The following is a 15,624-nucleotide window of genomic DNA, read 5'->3' on the forward strand; positions in this document are numbered from 1 at the left end:
TGCCATTTTCTCTACCAAAATTGTGGATCCAGAGGGATGAGACTGATTCTGACCACTCTAACCCTGGACAACGGTGCTCATTAAATGTTCACTGGGCTCATTAATTCATTCAGTAAATGTCTGCTGAGCATTTACGGTGTGCCAGAGGCTATTCAGAAAACTTGTGATGTTTTGGTGAGCAAAAAGGAAATGCTGGTGCCCTGATGGTGCCCTACTTTCTTACCCCTCCCCTTTTGGAAAAATAAGTAGCATACTGTGTACAAAGTTCCACTCCATGTGTTGTTTTTTGTTTTTGTTGTTTGGTTTTGTTTTTCCAGTACCAGGGATTAAATGCAGGACCTTCCCCATGCTAGGCAAGACCCTCCCACTGAGCTACACCTCACTCCCAGTCCTTTTTAAATTTTATTTTGAGACAGCCTCACTAAGTCATCTTGCACTTGCCATCCTCTTGGTTTATCCTCATAAAGAGCTGGGGTTATAAGCATGTATCTCCACACCCAGGTCTACTCCTTGCTTTTTTCTTTTACTATATTCAGAAGATCTTACCATAATGGCACATAAATAGCTCTCTCCAACCTTTTTCATGGCTACAGAGTATTTCTTTGTGTGACTGTGCCATGATTCATTCAACAAGTGACCTACGGGCACATAGAAGGGCTTTTTCTAGATATTTGCAACTACAGAGTGCTGCCCAGAATAATCCTGTGGTTATTGTGTCTGTGTGCTGTTATCTCTATAGGATACATTCCCAGGAGTCCCCCTGAGTTTTAATTCAGCATATGGCCACACTGTTAGGTGGTCCCACATTCCCAGGCTCCTTTGCAGTTTCATTTGGCCATGTGACTAAATTCTGCCCAATGGGACACAACCAGGAAGTAACACCCACTCTTGGTCATCTCTATAAGAGGCAGCTGCTTGCCTTCTCATTCTTTCCTCCTTTCCCACGGCTGAATCAGGGGTGTTCATCTTCACCCCAAGGAGAACACTTGAGGGGACAGTAGAGGAATGAGGCAGAAGGAGCATCATCCAGCAGAAATAAATTTAATATTTTATGTAAGTCCAGTTTCTGGTCTCTGTTGAAGGACCCAAAACAATTCAACTAAAGATGGAATCATATTAAGGCCTTCTACAAAAGCCATGGCCAAGTGTTCCAATCAAGGCCCTCTGTCTCCTCACCAGTGCATCTCCAGCATGCTTAGAACAATGTATGTGTTCAATAAAAGCAATAAAAATAATTCTGATTATATTTTAAAGAGCAGTTGGTAGCTGACTGCCAATAACAATAATGATAACTAATTCTCTTGATTATTTACTTTTTCTCAAGCCCTTCACGTGCATTTCCTTTTAATACTCACAAAAACCATTCAAGGTCAGTAGGTGAGTAGGATTATCATTCTCATTTTACACATGAGGGAACAGGCTCACAGTGGTTAAGGGAGCCAGATTCCGGTCAGATAAACACATATGTGATGTGTTCTAATGTAGCCCTTGGCATGTGGCGTGCCAGGTGTGAATGTCCACTCTTTCCATCCACATTGTCCTGGCCACCTCCTCTGCTGTTGTTGGCTTGGCTGCTTCACAGTCCAGGAGCCATTGAGTATCTTCCAGAACCACCCTGCAAGCTGTGTGTGGCTAAGGTTTAGTAGGAGGAAAGCAGGTGTCTTTGTCCATTCAGGCTGCTGTGACAAAGTGCCATAGCCTGCATGGCTTATAGACAACAGAAATCATTGCTTATGACCTGGGAGACTAGAAAGTCCAAGATGAGGCAGCAGAGCAGTCTGTGTCTGGGGAAGACCCATTTTCTCATAGATGGCACCTTCTAGCTGCATCCCACCTGGTGCAAGGCCAAGGCCGCTCACTGCCCTCTCTAACAGGAGCAGGAATCTCGTTCAGGAAGGCTCCATCCTTAAGACCTCAGCACCTCCAAGAGCCGCACCCCTTAGTACTATCACCATGGAGGTTAAGGTTCAGCAGGAACACAAACATTCCGGCCCTGCCAGAGGGGAAAAGAGGAGAACATTTTTTACTTACAAAACCTTTCACATCTCCCCACCACCCTACTCCTTCATCAAACCCGGCCCGGTACCTCCTGGTCTCTGCAGAAGCTGTCCACTCCACCTGAAATCCCCTTCGCCTTCTCTTTTTTCCTGCCCAAAACCTACTCATCCTGCAAGGCCAGGCTTACAGATCTGCCCCTTGTGGGAAGCTTTCCTGCTCCTCTCTGGGTGAACCCTTATCTCACCATATAATAACTGTTTACTTACTTCTGTCCCTTTTTGCTCGGCACCTTCCTTAGAGACTTGCAGCTGCATTCCCAGAGGTTAGCACACCCTTGCACTCCGTGGGAACCCAACTCATCCTTGGTGAACAAACGAATGGCTTGGAGGTGGCCCTAGGAGAAAACGTCGGGGGTGGGGGGCGCACGGTGCTTCCCAAGAGGGAGAGACACTAACAGAATGTGCAGATGACCGTTTGTGCAATTTCACTGTTGCCACACAGGATGGGAAACTCATTCTTCGCAAACGTAGGTGAGACAACTGACCACGCGCCGGTCGCGCATGGCCACGAACTGCCCTGGGGCCGGAAGTGCGGCAGTCTGTTCTGGACAACATGCCTTTACAGTGGAGGGACTTCCAAGCCCCTATGGTCCAGCAGGTGCACGGGAGGCTGTTCTATCAATAAAGAAAGGGGATGCGCTGGGGACGGAGCTCGGTGGTGAAACACTTGCCTAGAGTGTGTGCAACCCTGGCTTCCACTCCTAGCCCCCAGAAACAGGGTGTCCTGATCCCCACTGTTGTGTAAACAGAACCCTCTTCTGTAGAATTTCATTTCAGACCTAACCCATGAGGGGCGGGGCGAGGGCGTGAAAACAGGAAAGAGGAGGCAGTTAGGGTCTGTGTAGCGGTCACACCCCTTTTCCACAAGACCGTGCCTTGGTGACTTTTTACCAATTTCTTTTTAATTTAAAAAGTAATATGTGCGGGTGCGAATGTGAACTGACAAAGCCACTTTGGAAGATAGCATTTGCTAGGGTGTGAGTATGTATGCACCATGCCTCAGCTCCTCTACACCTACGTAGAAACTCGAAGTGTGTAAGAATCCCCCGGGACCTTGTTAAAAGGCAGAGGCTGATTTCAGTGCTTCTCAAAGTTTAATGTGCAGAAGAATCACCTGGGGGACTTGTCAAATGCAGATTCTGGATATAGAGAAAGGTACACACGTGAATCAGGATGCCTGTACAAGAGTGCATACGGCTACATTGCTCATAATTACCGAGCAGGAGTCAGCCTTTTGGCAGGAGGTGTACAGTGTGGTGTATGCACAGGATTATGCGAGAGTGAAAATAAACAGACTTCAGCTGCCTGCAGCAACATGTTGGATCTCAAAGACTTAAAAGACAAAAGGGAGGGAAAAAATACCCAAAGTTGAAAAACAAAAAGAGGCAAAACTACACACTAGATTATTTAGGTGGCAAAATTTGTAGATAACAATGATACCAAATGAGACATAGCGGGAGAGAGGGGAAGGAAGGGGCAGCCAGGGACTTGGAGCTGATGATGGATTCCTGCGGCCTGCCACATCTTACACTGGTGGTGGCCACAAAGGTGTTTGTTTTATCCTGTAAATTGCACAACTGTGTTTTTACACATTCTTGTCTGTAGTCCAGGTTTTATGATTTAAATTTTTAAAACTGCAAAGCTTGTGAAAGGATCCATAGCAAGATGTCAGTCACTCAGTCTCATGGCAGATACTTCTGTCTTCATCCCCGGGGACAACTCACATTACCAGTTTCCTGGCCTCCTGTGCACTCACAAGCTCAAGTCTTGGTGTGTGTGTGTGTATAAAACAAAACTAGTATTAAAATTTCTTTTGTTGGGGTTACATGGACTTTATTCCATTTGTATGAAAGTACCATGATTTAGTTATTGGTTTTAGTTATTACTTTTTAACTATAAAGTAGTACACCCTCTACTTTTTAAAAGAATTGTTACCACCAGAAGCTGTAGTGGTGTGCACCTGTAATCCCAGCACTTGAGGAGGCTGAGGCAGGAGGATTGCAAATTCAAGTCTTAGAGGACTTAGCAAGACCCTGTCTCAAAATTAGAAAAAAATAGAAGGTTCTGGAGATGTAGCTTAGTGAGAAGGCCCTTCAATCTCCAGGACCCCCTCCCCCTAAAAAATAAACATTGCCCAGGATAGTATTCTCTTTCACACATACAAAATTTAGGTTTTCCAATCTTCATTCCCCAAATAACTCCCTGCCTTGCTTAAAATGCACCTAGTATATATTCTTCCAGTACAGTATTCTTCTGTGGATTTACATATATATATTTCACCATAGAAATTACAGAGTTTTTCTTTTGGCACTGAAGATCACACCCCCAGCCTCCTGCTTGCTGAACATGCACTCTACCGTGAGCTGTCCACCCAGCCCCAACATGCCTAGATTCAGACATGTTTACCTCTGTGTATCTATGTGGAACTTGTTTTTCTTTAATGCACCACATCCTAAAGCTCTAGCCAAGTCTGTATTCATAAATCTGACTGATAATTTTCACCTTTTGCCCTGTATTCCCTGAGACAACCAACCTCGGTTTAATGCAGCCACTCCACTATTGTTGGGCACGTAGGTTCTCAGGTGTGGGAACAGACACCTTTGGACATTAATTACCCCGTGTGTGCCTGTCCAAATGTGTCTCTGAAGGAGAAGAGACAGATGGCAGAGTAAAGTTAAAACTGTATGGCCGTGGGCCGGGGGTTTAGCTCAGTGGTTCCACCACATGCCTAGCAAGCGCAAGGTCCTGAGTTCAAACCCTGGTACCAAAAAAAAAAAAAACTGCATGGCTGAATCACCCTCCAGAGTGACTGCATATGAATGCTTGCATCCCCACTACCAATGCATTAGAAAACCAGTCTCTCTACTTTTGCTAACAGTAGATGCAATACATGTTCCTAATCTTTATTGATCTGATCTGTGAAAAGAAAAAAAAGGAAATCACGTTGCTTTAATTTGTATTCTCTTATACTTAATTAAGTTGAAGATCTCCTTTTGGTTTTTTCCCAGAATCTACGTTTAACAAGTTCCCCAGGTGATTCTCCTGCACATTAAAGATCGATAAGCATTGAACTCAGGATCTGTTTTTTAGCAAGGCCCCTCAGTGATCTGTCTACACACTACCTTTTGAGACACACTGGAACCAGAATCTGCTTTTTAAGTTAAAATCCTAAGTGATTCTTATGCACTGCAAGTTTGAGAAGCATAGTGCAAATGTGGAATGACTGAGCTCTGCTCAGTATGTTTAATCTTCTCTATTCAGAAAAGTGGAAAAAAAAAAAGAAAAGTGGAAAACAGTATTTCAATTTAGCTTATATTTAATTAACCTTAAATGGGTCAGAACATTTTTTCAATTTTTTTTCTCCATTGTTATGAATGGAACCCAGAGCCTGGTGAAACTAGGCAAGTGCTCTACTGCTGAGCTACATCTCCAGCCCTTTTTATTAGGGTCTTGCTAAATTGTCCAGGCAAGACTTGAACTTGTAATCCTCTGCCTCAGCCTCCTGAGTAGCTGGGATTATAGCAGTGTCCCACCATGCTTGGCTCCTTTTTCTTTCTTTCTTTTTTTGTTCAAAATTTCGGGTGTCATATTTCTCTTTTCTAGGAACTATCTAGTCACTGAATCTCTTTGCTTAGCTTCAAAGGCACCAAAGTGGTTGTACTTTAGGGTCTTGGGTGTTGACAGTCCTTCCTCCAGCAGTGTCCTCCCCTGGTTCTTCCCAAGGTTGGCTATGATGTTCATGTTTCGGTCACTTCTGGCCAAACTCAGTAGCCCACAAATATCCTCCCTCTATCACATCTCTCCATGCTGCTGTGATCCTGGCACCCACCTCTCTGAATGGCCTTGTGTGCTATTCATTCACTGGCTGAGTCCAGTCTGGCTCGGACTTCATTCATATCTCCAGCATGTGGAGCTGAGTGAGGCAAGTGTGGGCTCAAAATGGGTTCAGATGAGGGCCAGGGATTTAGGTCAGTGGTTCCACCACCTGCCTTGCAGGCGAAAGGTCCCGAGTTTGATCCCCGCTACTAAAAAAAAATTAAAAAAAAAAAAATTATCAGATGAACAAATAAATGAATCTTTGGCAAAAGTAATGGTGAAGAAATAAGATCTGCTCCTGTCCAGCTTTATACCTCTTTGGGGAGTCATTCGTAGCTGGATAAACATGGATTTTTGTACTTCTGTATTCACAGTGGAGAGCAGCAGAAGCAACCTAGATATCATGAAGTAGCTCACAGGGAGAGGACTCCAGCAGGGAGGAAGGCCCAGCACAATTCCAGACAACGCTATTGTGTACTTTTATCTATGTCTTTCTGTTAAAAAAAAAAAAAAAAAAAAGTAAGCAGTTAGGTATAGTGTCTCCCATCTGTAATCCCAACTACTTAGTAGGCTGAGGCAGGAGGATTACAAGTTGGGCAACTTAGTGAGACCTTTCTTCAAAATAAAAAATAAAAAGGGCTGGGGATGTAGCTGTGTGGTAGAGTGCTTGTCTACCATGTGTGGGGTCCTGAGTTCAATCCCAGTACCAATGAGAAAAGCAAAGAAGGAAGGAAGGAAGGGAGGGAGGGAGGGAGGAAGGAAGGAAGAGCCAGGCAGCCTATATGGATTGAGGGTGGTACAAAAGCATGGGAAATCTGCAACTCAGAGATGAGTAATGTCAGCCTGAGTTGAGTAGCTTGTTTATTTCAAATTTATTTCCCCACAAAATAGAATATCTGTGCCTAGTGAAATAGAACAACCATTATGGATGAATGTTGGCTATTATCATAGGTAACTATAACTCTTACCCTATTGTTATAATTAGTATTAACACTTAAAGAGTACAGCCTAACAAACTGTAGACTGTGCACTCTATGTATGTAAACTCATTCTTCCTCACAACAATAGCTGCCATTTCACTGATGAAAAATGAAGCATAGCAACTTTCTTAAGATCACACGGCAAGGGAAAGAATTAACAGCCAGGACTTTTGTGTGTGTGCGTGTGTGTGTGTGTGTGTGTGTGTGTGTGTGTGTGTTGGGGCTCAAAACTAAGACCTTGTGCAGCCTAAAAACATGCTCTGCCACAGAGCTGTACCCCCAAACAGCCAGGGTTCTAAACTGAGGCAGACTCCTGGCTGTGCTGATGGTTAGTATATTATGCTGCCTCTGGAATTTTTATAATGCTTTGTAAACAATAGCAAGAGACTCTTGTATAATTCAGAGTGGTTCCCTGACCCTGTACTGAGGATGGAACCGGGGCCTCTAGCATTCAAAGCCAGTGCTCTACCACTAGGCTACATCCCCAACCCAGGGGTGCGCTATCTCTTGGCAAAATACTTAAGAGTTATGAAAATTGTATTCATTTTACTTCTGCAGAGTGACAAGGGTTGACAATTCTTGCTCTGTAAAGAAAGTAGGTTACCTGGTAACCACTTTTTAAAAGCCAGGATTGGGCTGGGATTTAGCTTAGTAGTTCCCACGCCTGCCTCACAAGCGCAAGGTTCCAAGTTTGATACCTGGTAAAAAAAAAGCCAAGATTAAGGTGTTTTATCAAGAATGAGGAGGCCAGGGTTTTAGCTCAGTGGTACCGTGCCTGCCTCACAAGTGCAAGGTTCTAAATTCGATCCTTGGTACCAAAAAAAGAAAAGAATGAGGAAGCAACTAGTTTTCCACAGAAACATCCATGGAGAGAGTATTTTGAAATGCATGCTTAGCTATGATTTCCTTGCTGTGTGCTATTATGGCTGAAAACACTGCAAACTAGTCACCTTAAAAAGTTCCATCTGGGGCTGGGGATTTAGCTCAGTGGTTTCGCCACCTGCAGCGCAAGCACAAGGACCCGAGTTCAATCCCCGTACCAAAAAAAAAAAAACTTCCATCTGTATTTTTTTTTTGGTACCAGGGATCGAACTCCGGACCTTGTACTTGCAAGGAAGGCATGGTGCCACTGAGATAAATTCCCAGCTCCTTCTTCAGTTTTATCTGCAAAAGCCCCTCACTGTTTATCAGGAAAGATTAAAAATTATAAGCTCGATTTCAACCAAAAGGATAGTCAACTTGTATAACTGGCTAGTATTATTAAAAAGTCTTGACTTATTAAGAGTAGCCTAGGATATCTGGCATTCATTTAGATTCGTATATCCTAAGATATATGTATTTTTTCAACTTTTCAGTTATGATCCTTGAAATCAAGCCACTAAATCAAACATAGTAATAAGCTTGAAGACTAAAACTTTGAATGGCTATTTAGCAAAATAGTAGAATAACCTTTTCAAAAATAAAACTCATCAATTGTCATTATGTTAGCAGAAAATACTCATATTTTTCACCTTGCTTTTTGTTGAAATAATACGTGAGGGAAATGCAAATTAAGGTATCTTTTTTACCATCATTTTATCAGTATGGATGGCAAAAATTAAAACATTTCTTAATACACTTAGTAAACATTAGGTGGTCACCTACTGGACAAGGCCTGTGTCCTCACTGGCTCCAGAGGCTTCTCCTGTGGGTCCATGCCCCAGCATCCACCATCCTGGAGCACAGGAAAAGATGTTGCTCCACCTTATCCCTTCTACCTTCTTAGGGAAGCGAAAAGTCGTGCCAGATTGCCTGGGGATGACCTCTTACCCCACTGGCCATGTGCATTAACTCAACAGGAACCACGACACTTGTTAGAAGGACCATGGTCCCAGCAGCATTGTCACAATGGCAAAAATGTGCCTAAAACCAATCAGCAGAAGAGGAGGTGGATAAACCATGTGTATTTTCACACCAGGGTATGTCACACTTCAGTCAACATGGATGAACAAAGTCAGCAATCTGCGTGATCTTAGCAATTAGCATGAACTGGGGAAAAAGTAATTCTTGGAAGATTACATAGGCTTTTTATAAAGTTCCTTAAAAATTAAAAATTATATTTTTTAGGAATATGTGTGGTGCAACAAAACTTGCTAAAGAAAAACGGCAAAGGAACGAAGCATCCACAATTCTGTTTGATACTGAATTCAAGGAGAGGGTTGGGAAGGGGACAGTGGAGATCCAGGTGTCCTGGTTAAGGTCCTAGCTTTTGTGGAGAAAGGGGACTTCTCTTGTTATATCATGACAAGCCAAGGAGCAGACAGACAACCAAACAAATGTAGATTAGCAATAGAGCAGTAATGATTGTGTCAGGTGGCAAGGGCTGATTAACCAACCACACACACACACACTCACACATGCCCCTCAGGGGATAAAGAGGTGCCATCTACCTCCCACCCTCCACCTTCAGCACACCCGGGTCAGCTTCCCCAGAGGCAGTACTTTCCTGGCTTATCAGGATCCTAAAACATGCTCCCGAAGGAGATATGATAAACAGGAGCACATTGATGCTTTCAAATGCCTTCTCCCCTGCGTGTACCCAGCCACCTACACACATCCCAAAGAAAACGAAAAGTTGTCTTAAGGTTAAGGCTTGAAAATTTAATATTGAGTGACTTCACCCAGGATGACCCAAACTAAGTCCATGCACAACTTGAATCATCAAGGGAAGCAAGGGGGAAACAGCTTAGCTTTGGAGAAATGTCAAAATGCTTCTCACGGGCCCTGCCCTAGGTTTGCCAACCTTCACCTCGAAAAAGGCGCATATCCTGGGCCCAGCCACCCACCTGGGACTTGCCACTCCATAAAAAACCTACGGAGGTTTAAGAGTGCGGAATCCCACCCCACCTCCACGCCCAATTCGGAACGGAACCTGGCTGGCTGTTGAACAGGGCTCCCACGTGATTCTCAGGTTCGGGCAAGCTCGGGGCGCAGCCGTCTTAAGTAACTCCCAATTTAAGGAAGTAAACACCCGGGAGATGTAGGTGGCTTTCTTGCTCCCGGTTGGGTGTCGTTAATATCTTGCAAGGAAGGGTAACCCCCGGGTCTCACGAAGGTCCCAGCTAGCCTGAGCACGAACTCCAATTAGGCCAAACCCCGGGGGTCAGCGCCTGTCGCCTGGTGGGCGGGGCCTGTGCCCTCGCGGCCCCGCGCGCCACCTTCCTGGAGCGGGGGCGGAACCGCGCTGTAGGAAAATGCAGATTCGTGGCCTCGGCCGCCTGAATCTAGGACTTTCTCAAAGTACATTGTTTTCAATCGGCGCCTTCAGAAGCAACAACTCGTCCTGCTGCTGGAGGCGCTCTGGTCTCCTATAGGTTTTATACTCGGGTATGCAGCCAAGGTTGAGAATCACGAGATGAGGCCGTTCTTAACCCTCGCTGTGCAGCAGAAAAACCAGGGAGCTTTTAAAAATACATCTCTATGCCAATGTCCAGGTCCCAGCCCAGACCAATTAAGTTCGAATCTACCAGCGCCACGACCACAGCGTCACCCAGGGGAGCTCGTTAGAAATACAGAAGCTCGGGCCTCGCCCCGACCCGCCGAGTCAGAATCTGCATTTTAACGAGATCCCCAGTGACTCGGGCGCACATTAAAGTTGGAAGAGAGCGGTGCTTCTGAAATTTTAATGGGCAAACGAATCACCTGGGGATCTCGTTAAAATGCAGACACGGTTTCTCAAACTGTAATGCGCTCACGGCTCACCTGGGGATCTCGTTAAAATGCAGATTCTGATCTGGCGGGTCTGGGGTGGAGCCCGAGAGTCTGCATTTCTAACGAGCTCTCGGGTGGCGCGAGCAGCCGGGCCGCGGACCCCCGGTCCCCTGGACCCCTGAGGTCCTGGCTCCAGGCCAGTCCGCCGTCAGGGCTGTTGATAAATCGCCTGCTCGGCTAAAGAGTGGCAGAGCCGGGACACGCGCGTTCCGCGGGGGGGGCGGGGATCCGAACTCCGGGACTCGCTGTGTGAAGTAGGCCACTCTGGGACCCGCCGGGAGCCTGTTCCTCTCGCCATGTCGCGGCGCAAGCAGGCCAGACCCCAGCATCTCCACTCCGGGGAGCCGCAGCCCGCGCGCCCCGAGGTCGCGGAGGGGGCCCCGCAGGTGGCGGGGAAGCCGGGTGAGTAGCGCCGCTCGGGCCGAGGCTGGGGGCAGCTGCCGGGAGGTCGCCCGGACCCGTGCAGGTTCAAGGCCTGGGCAGGGGCTGGGAGCGGCGAGCACAACTTCCAGCCCCAGGTCGGGGCCTCGGACCCGGGCGCCCTTGTGAATTACTCCTCTGTAAGTTATACCTCCGGGGGTACCGGGCCCCTCCCTCGAGCGCCCAGGACGCGCAGGAAGGATGCACTGAGACCCCCTCGGAGGCTGTTCTCGGGGCGTCGGGCGCCCGATCCTCCTCCTCACTGGCTCAGGCTGCGCCCGGGAAGGTGAACATTCTGGGCGACCTGGCCTTGAATGAGGATAGTATCTGGCAAATGCTCTGTTCCTACCAGGGGCCCAGCCTGCCTCCTAGGGCCGAGGAGGGACGGAGCAAGGGACCAGAGGGAGAGAGAAGAGTCCAGTCCTCCCGGAGTTCTAGTCCAGCGGGGCCGAGACTCGGGACTCGGGATAAACTGGTAAAACCAGAAAAACGCAGAAGTGGGGGTGGATGAGGTACGGGGCGCGGGCATCTCCAGTGTATTGTCCGGGGAGGGTCTCACCGGGGGGCCTGACGGGGGACCGAGGGTGCGAGAAACCGCGGTCCAGGAGGAGCCAGGAGCGCTGCCAGGCTGGAGCCTGAGAAGTCCCGGAGGTCTGAGACCTGGTGGGCCCGTGGGCCCCCGTACGGGTTCTGCGTTCTGTCCTGGGAGCCTTGGGGGTGGGGTCCAGGGCAGTGGGCTCGTCCTGGCGGCCACGTGGACCCTGGGTAGGACGGGGGTGGGAGACCTTGGCTACCCTGAGCCCCCGGGCCACCACCCGCCCCCGCTGTGGTCTGGGGATCCCCGGCTGGAGAAGCGCCCGAGGGAGGGGAGCTTTCTAAACGGCCGCCCCCCTCGGTGCCCTCGGCTGCACGCCCCCCATTGGAATCCCGGGGGCGGGGCTGGGGAATCTGCTCTTCTAAAGCCAGCCTGGAGTGGGATCCTACTTCCTCTTCTCGGCCGTCCCTTTTTCCTGAGCGCGGGGAAGCCCTGAGGACTTCTCACTGAACTTTCTCCTCTTCTCCCCATTGTTTGCCCGGCGCGGCAAGGTGGGGTTATCTTTGGGGTCCCGGGTACTTCACGCCGCGGAGCCGCATCTTCCTCCCCTCCCGACCTGCTGTCGGAGGGCTTTGAGGACCACCCCTCTCCAAGGCTAATGCAGGCTCTTCTGGAGTAATCGTTGGTATTTTTAAGAGTAAAAATAGAGCAAAATACTGTGTTGGCCGCTGTGTCCGAATTTAGGTGGATTGGAACTCTAGGGGCTCCTGGGGTAGTAGACCGCTGATGCCAATCGGGGGAGCTGGGAGGTCCGGGAAGGGAAGCGATTATAGAAGGGAATTGCTGAATAGCCGGGAACGGGTTCAGAGTTAATTCCTGCAACAGACCTGCCAGCTGCAGCCGCCCCGTGGGTATGCTGTCAGGGGAAAGGCGTCCCCCCAGAGAGGCACCTTGCAACTGGGTTCAGACCCTGAACAAGGGCCCAGCCTCTCTGTAGCAAGGTTGCACCCCTCTTCATTTGCCAGTAGGCTTGCAACTCAAGAAGTTTGGGGAGAAAAATACAGTGGGAAAGATGAAATTGGTAGACTTCCCATGACGGACCCCCCAGGAACACAGGGATGCAGGAAGCACCTTGATGGCAGTACCAAGGGCTTGTGGGCAGCAGTGCACCATGCCAACCTGGCATCTGTCAGACCTGACCACCTCCATCTCTGACTCGGGATCTCCCCGGCTTATCCAGAGAGGGTGGCTTCCAAAGACCTCGGGTTCCTAGATGTCTGCAGGTGAAGAAGTCTCTCTCTGCAGGGCTCTTTCACCTCCTCATAAGAGGCTCTACCTGGCGCTTCTTAGTGTAGCGAACAGTTCTGGTAGTTTCAGCCCTCCTGAGTCTTTTGCCTCCTTTCAGCTTCACATTGGAATCTTGCACTGTGTGCGCACCAGTGAGTGAAACCAATACGTGTATCTAGCACTGAATTAAGCACATTTCTCTTACCTATACTAGCAAATTTAATTTCCATGTGAGCCTGTGAGACAGGGACCATAATCTCCATTTTACAGATGTGAGAACTGAGGAAGAGGGAAATTGAGTAACCTACAGAGGGCCACACAGCTAATAAAGGACAGGACCAGAATCTGTAACTTACTATCTGGCTTTCTAATCAGTTCCCTAATCCACTGAGCTGTACAACACCTCATTTATATTCAGTTTTAAGTCTGATGGCATCTGTGGAATTAAAAACACTAAGAGATGAATGGTTTTTAGCTTTAATACTTGAATTGCTAAGTAGCACAGGGTGTTTGTTTGTACTAAGCAGTGTTAGTAGAGCCAGAGCCAGGAGCAGGCAAGCAGAGCCATCGGCTATAGATTGGGTTAAGTGTGGATTCTCATCAGATGGAAGCCAAGCCCTGCAACCTTCAGCCAGTCTTTGAGCCAGTTTCTTGCTTTCTTAGCCAGCAGAAATTCTCAGAGTGTGATCCCTAGGCGGTGGCAGCAGCAATGGGGAGCTTATTAGAAATAAAAATACTGACTCTGCCCTAGACCTTCCCTTCAGGAGCCGTAGCATGGAACCCAAGCCCCTGTGCTTTAGCGAGCCCTCTAGCTGATTCTAGTGAACACTCATGTGTGAGAACAATTGGCTGTGAGGTTTTCAGGTTTTGCTTTGGCTTTTTTGGTAGTTTGCAAAAATGTATTAAAATGGAAAAGATGTTATTTCATTTTCTATCCAGCTGCCTTCCAAAGGGTTCCCAGCTGCATGCTTGTTGCAGAAAAGCTCTAAAATCTTTCAGGATGACAGAAGGCCTCCCTGCACCCCTTCTTAGTCCTTTGCTTAAAACTTATTCCATCTGTGACTTGTTCCAATATGACTTTTCATACTCCAAGATCTGCACCAAGCAAGCCATCCATAGATAAAAATGTCTAACTAGTAGTTAGATCAGAAACATGAAAATGCTGAGTATCATTAAATTCTTTTGTTGTACTTTTCGAGGGCCGCTCAGACCTCTTGTGTGCTGGGATCACTGCTGTCCTAATGCAGATTGATTCTGTGGGTCTAGCATGGGACCTGCGAGTCTGCACTTCTAACCAGCTCCTTCGGGGTGCTGCCACCCTGAAGACGTCCCTTTGGGGAGCAAGGGCTTAGGGTAGCATGACAGAATCACTGAGGTGTATCTTAAAAATGCAGATTCCTGGCGTCTTCTCAACCCCTACTAGCCCCACTGCCAGATCTGAGTCTGGGGTGGGGCCTGGGGTATCCCCATAACCCATGACTGAAGTGGCCCTGACCCAAGCGATGCCGCAGTTGCATTTGTGAAAACCACTGCAGTGAGACTAGTCCAGCTTGTTCAACTTCAGCACTGTTGACATTTGGGGACACTGAATTCTTTCTTCTGGGACTGTCCTGAAAGTTGCAGGGTGGTTAGCATTGTCCCCACCCTCTGCCCACAACTGCACATAGGCATGCATGCAGGATCAAGAGGATCAAAAACATCCTCGGGCATTCCCAGATGTCCCCTAGAGCAAAATGATACCCGCCTGACAGCCAGTGGGTGGCAGCTATAGTTCTGCTCACTTTGGTATCTGAAGCCTCCAGACTATGAGCATGTACTCCACCCAGCTTCAGAACTTACATTTTTCATGTCTTTTAACTCTACATCTCTGAGGCAGATACGTTATCCCTTGATACAGATGAGTAAATTGAAGCTCAGAAAGGTTAAGTAACTTTCCTTGAGTTAAAGTTAGCCGAGCAGACCTCTGCCTAGAGCTGAATCCTTCACCACTGTGCTTCTCCGTTCTTAGTGGTAAGATTCCTTCACCTCCACGAGCATCCCATTAAAGACAGAATCCACCATTTCTTATCATTTAAGGCCACAAAAAAATCCTACACCTTGACCTACAATTCAAAAGCTAGTCACTGTCTTTGGTTTTTGTTCCTTTCCCACTCCAAGATCTGGTGTTGACGACACTTCTGGGTTTTTTCCCCTCTCTGGACTTGAGTCTGTTTGGAGATATAGCATGTTGGAGTCTTTTAGGAGCACTTAGCCTTTGTCACAGAAACTTAAGTCTGCATATTAGATTGAACCATATGAAGTTATTTGACCATTTTTGTCTACACAAATGGTCTCATGCAGTACATCCACACTAGAAGCCAAGAATGACAGCATGAACTCCCAGGGACCCATGGCTCAACATCAGTTAACTACTGGTGGCCAATCTTGTTTCTCATGCATCCCAACTACTCTCTTCTACTGGATTATTTTGAACCAAAACATATATATCATTCTGTTAGGAAAAAAGCATCAAGCTCCACAGCAAAGGACAGGATTTACTGGGATTAAAACCTGAAAGGGACCACTGGTATGAGGACCAAGTTGCCCATGTCTTACCGACTCAGGTTTTATAGGGTGAGGGGGTGCTGAGAAACAGAGTTGAAAATGGGCTGGTGTGGTTGTCCTTTACACGGGCAGCTGGCAGCTTGTGTGAGGTCAATAAAGACAGAACATGATTGACCTTCAAGCAAGCAGCTGGGGGAGCTGAGCAGTGAGTAGGCAGCTTTCGAGTTTGGAGAAA

General features: G+C 47.5%; 1 protein-coding gene and 1 long non-coding RNA gene across 3 annotated transcripts in view; one reads left to right on the forward strand and one right to left on the reverse strand.

The window, feature by feature from the left end:
• Zfp64 (ZFP64 zinc finger protein) overlaps nucleotides 1-15,624 on the forward strand; it is a 77,028-nt gene that overhangs the window by 45,698 nt on the left and 15,706 nt on the right. The window lies entirely within an intron of this gene.
• LOC110344584 (uncharacterized) lies at nucleotides 662-7,954 on the reverse strand. Its single transcript, XR_015446015.1, has 3 exons — nucleotides 7,458-7,954; nucleotides 6,188-6,367; nucleotides 662-6,082 (listed from the first exon to the last, which is right to left on the reverse strand). It is a non-coding gene; the product is annotated as an uncharacterized LOC110344584 (long non-coding RNA).

The sequence above is a fragment of the Heterocephalus glaber genome, unplaced genomic scaffold (genome assembly GCF_053883595.1).
Source record: "Heterocephalus glaber isolate CG9 unplaced genomic scaffold, H.glaber_assembly_v1.0 deba00001673, whole genome shotgun sequence".
Taxonomy (NCBI): domain Eukaryota; kingdom Metazoa; phylum Chordata; class Mammalia; order Rodentia; family Bathyergidae; genus Heterocephalus; species Heterocephalus glaber.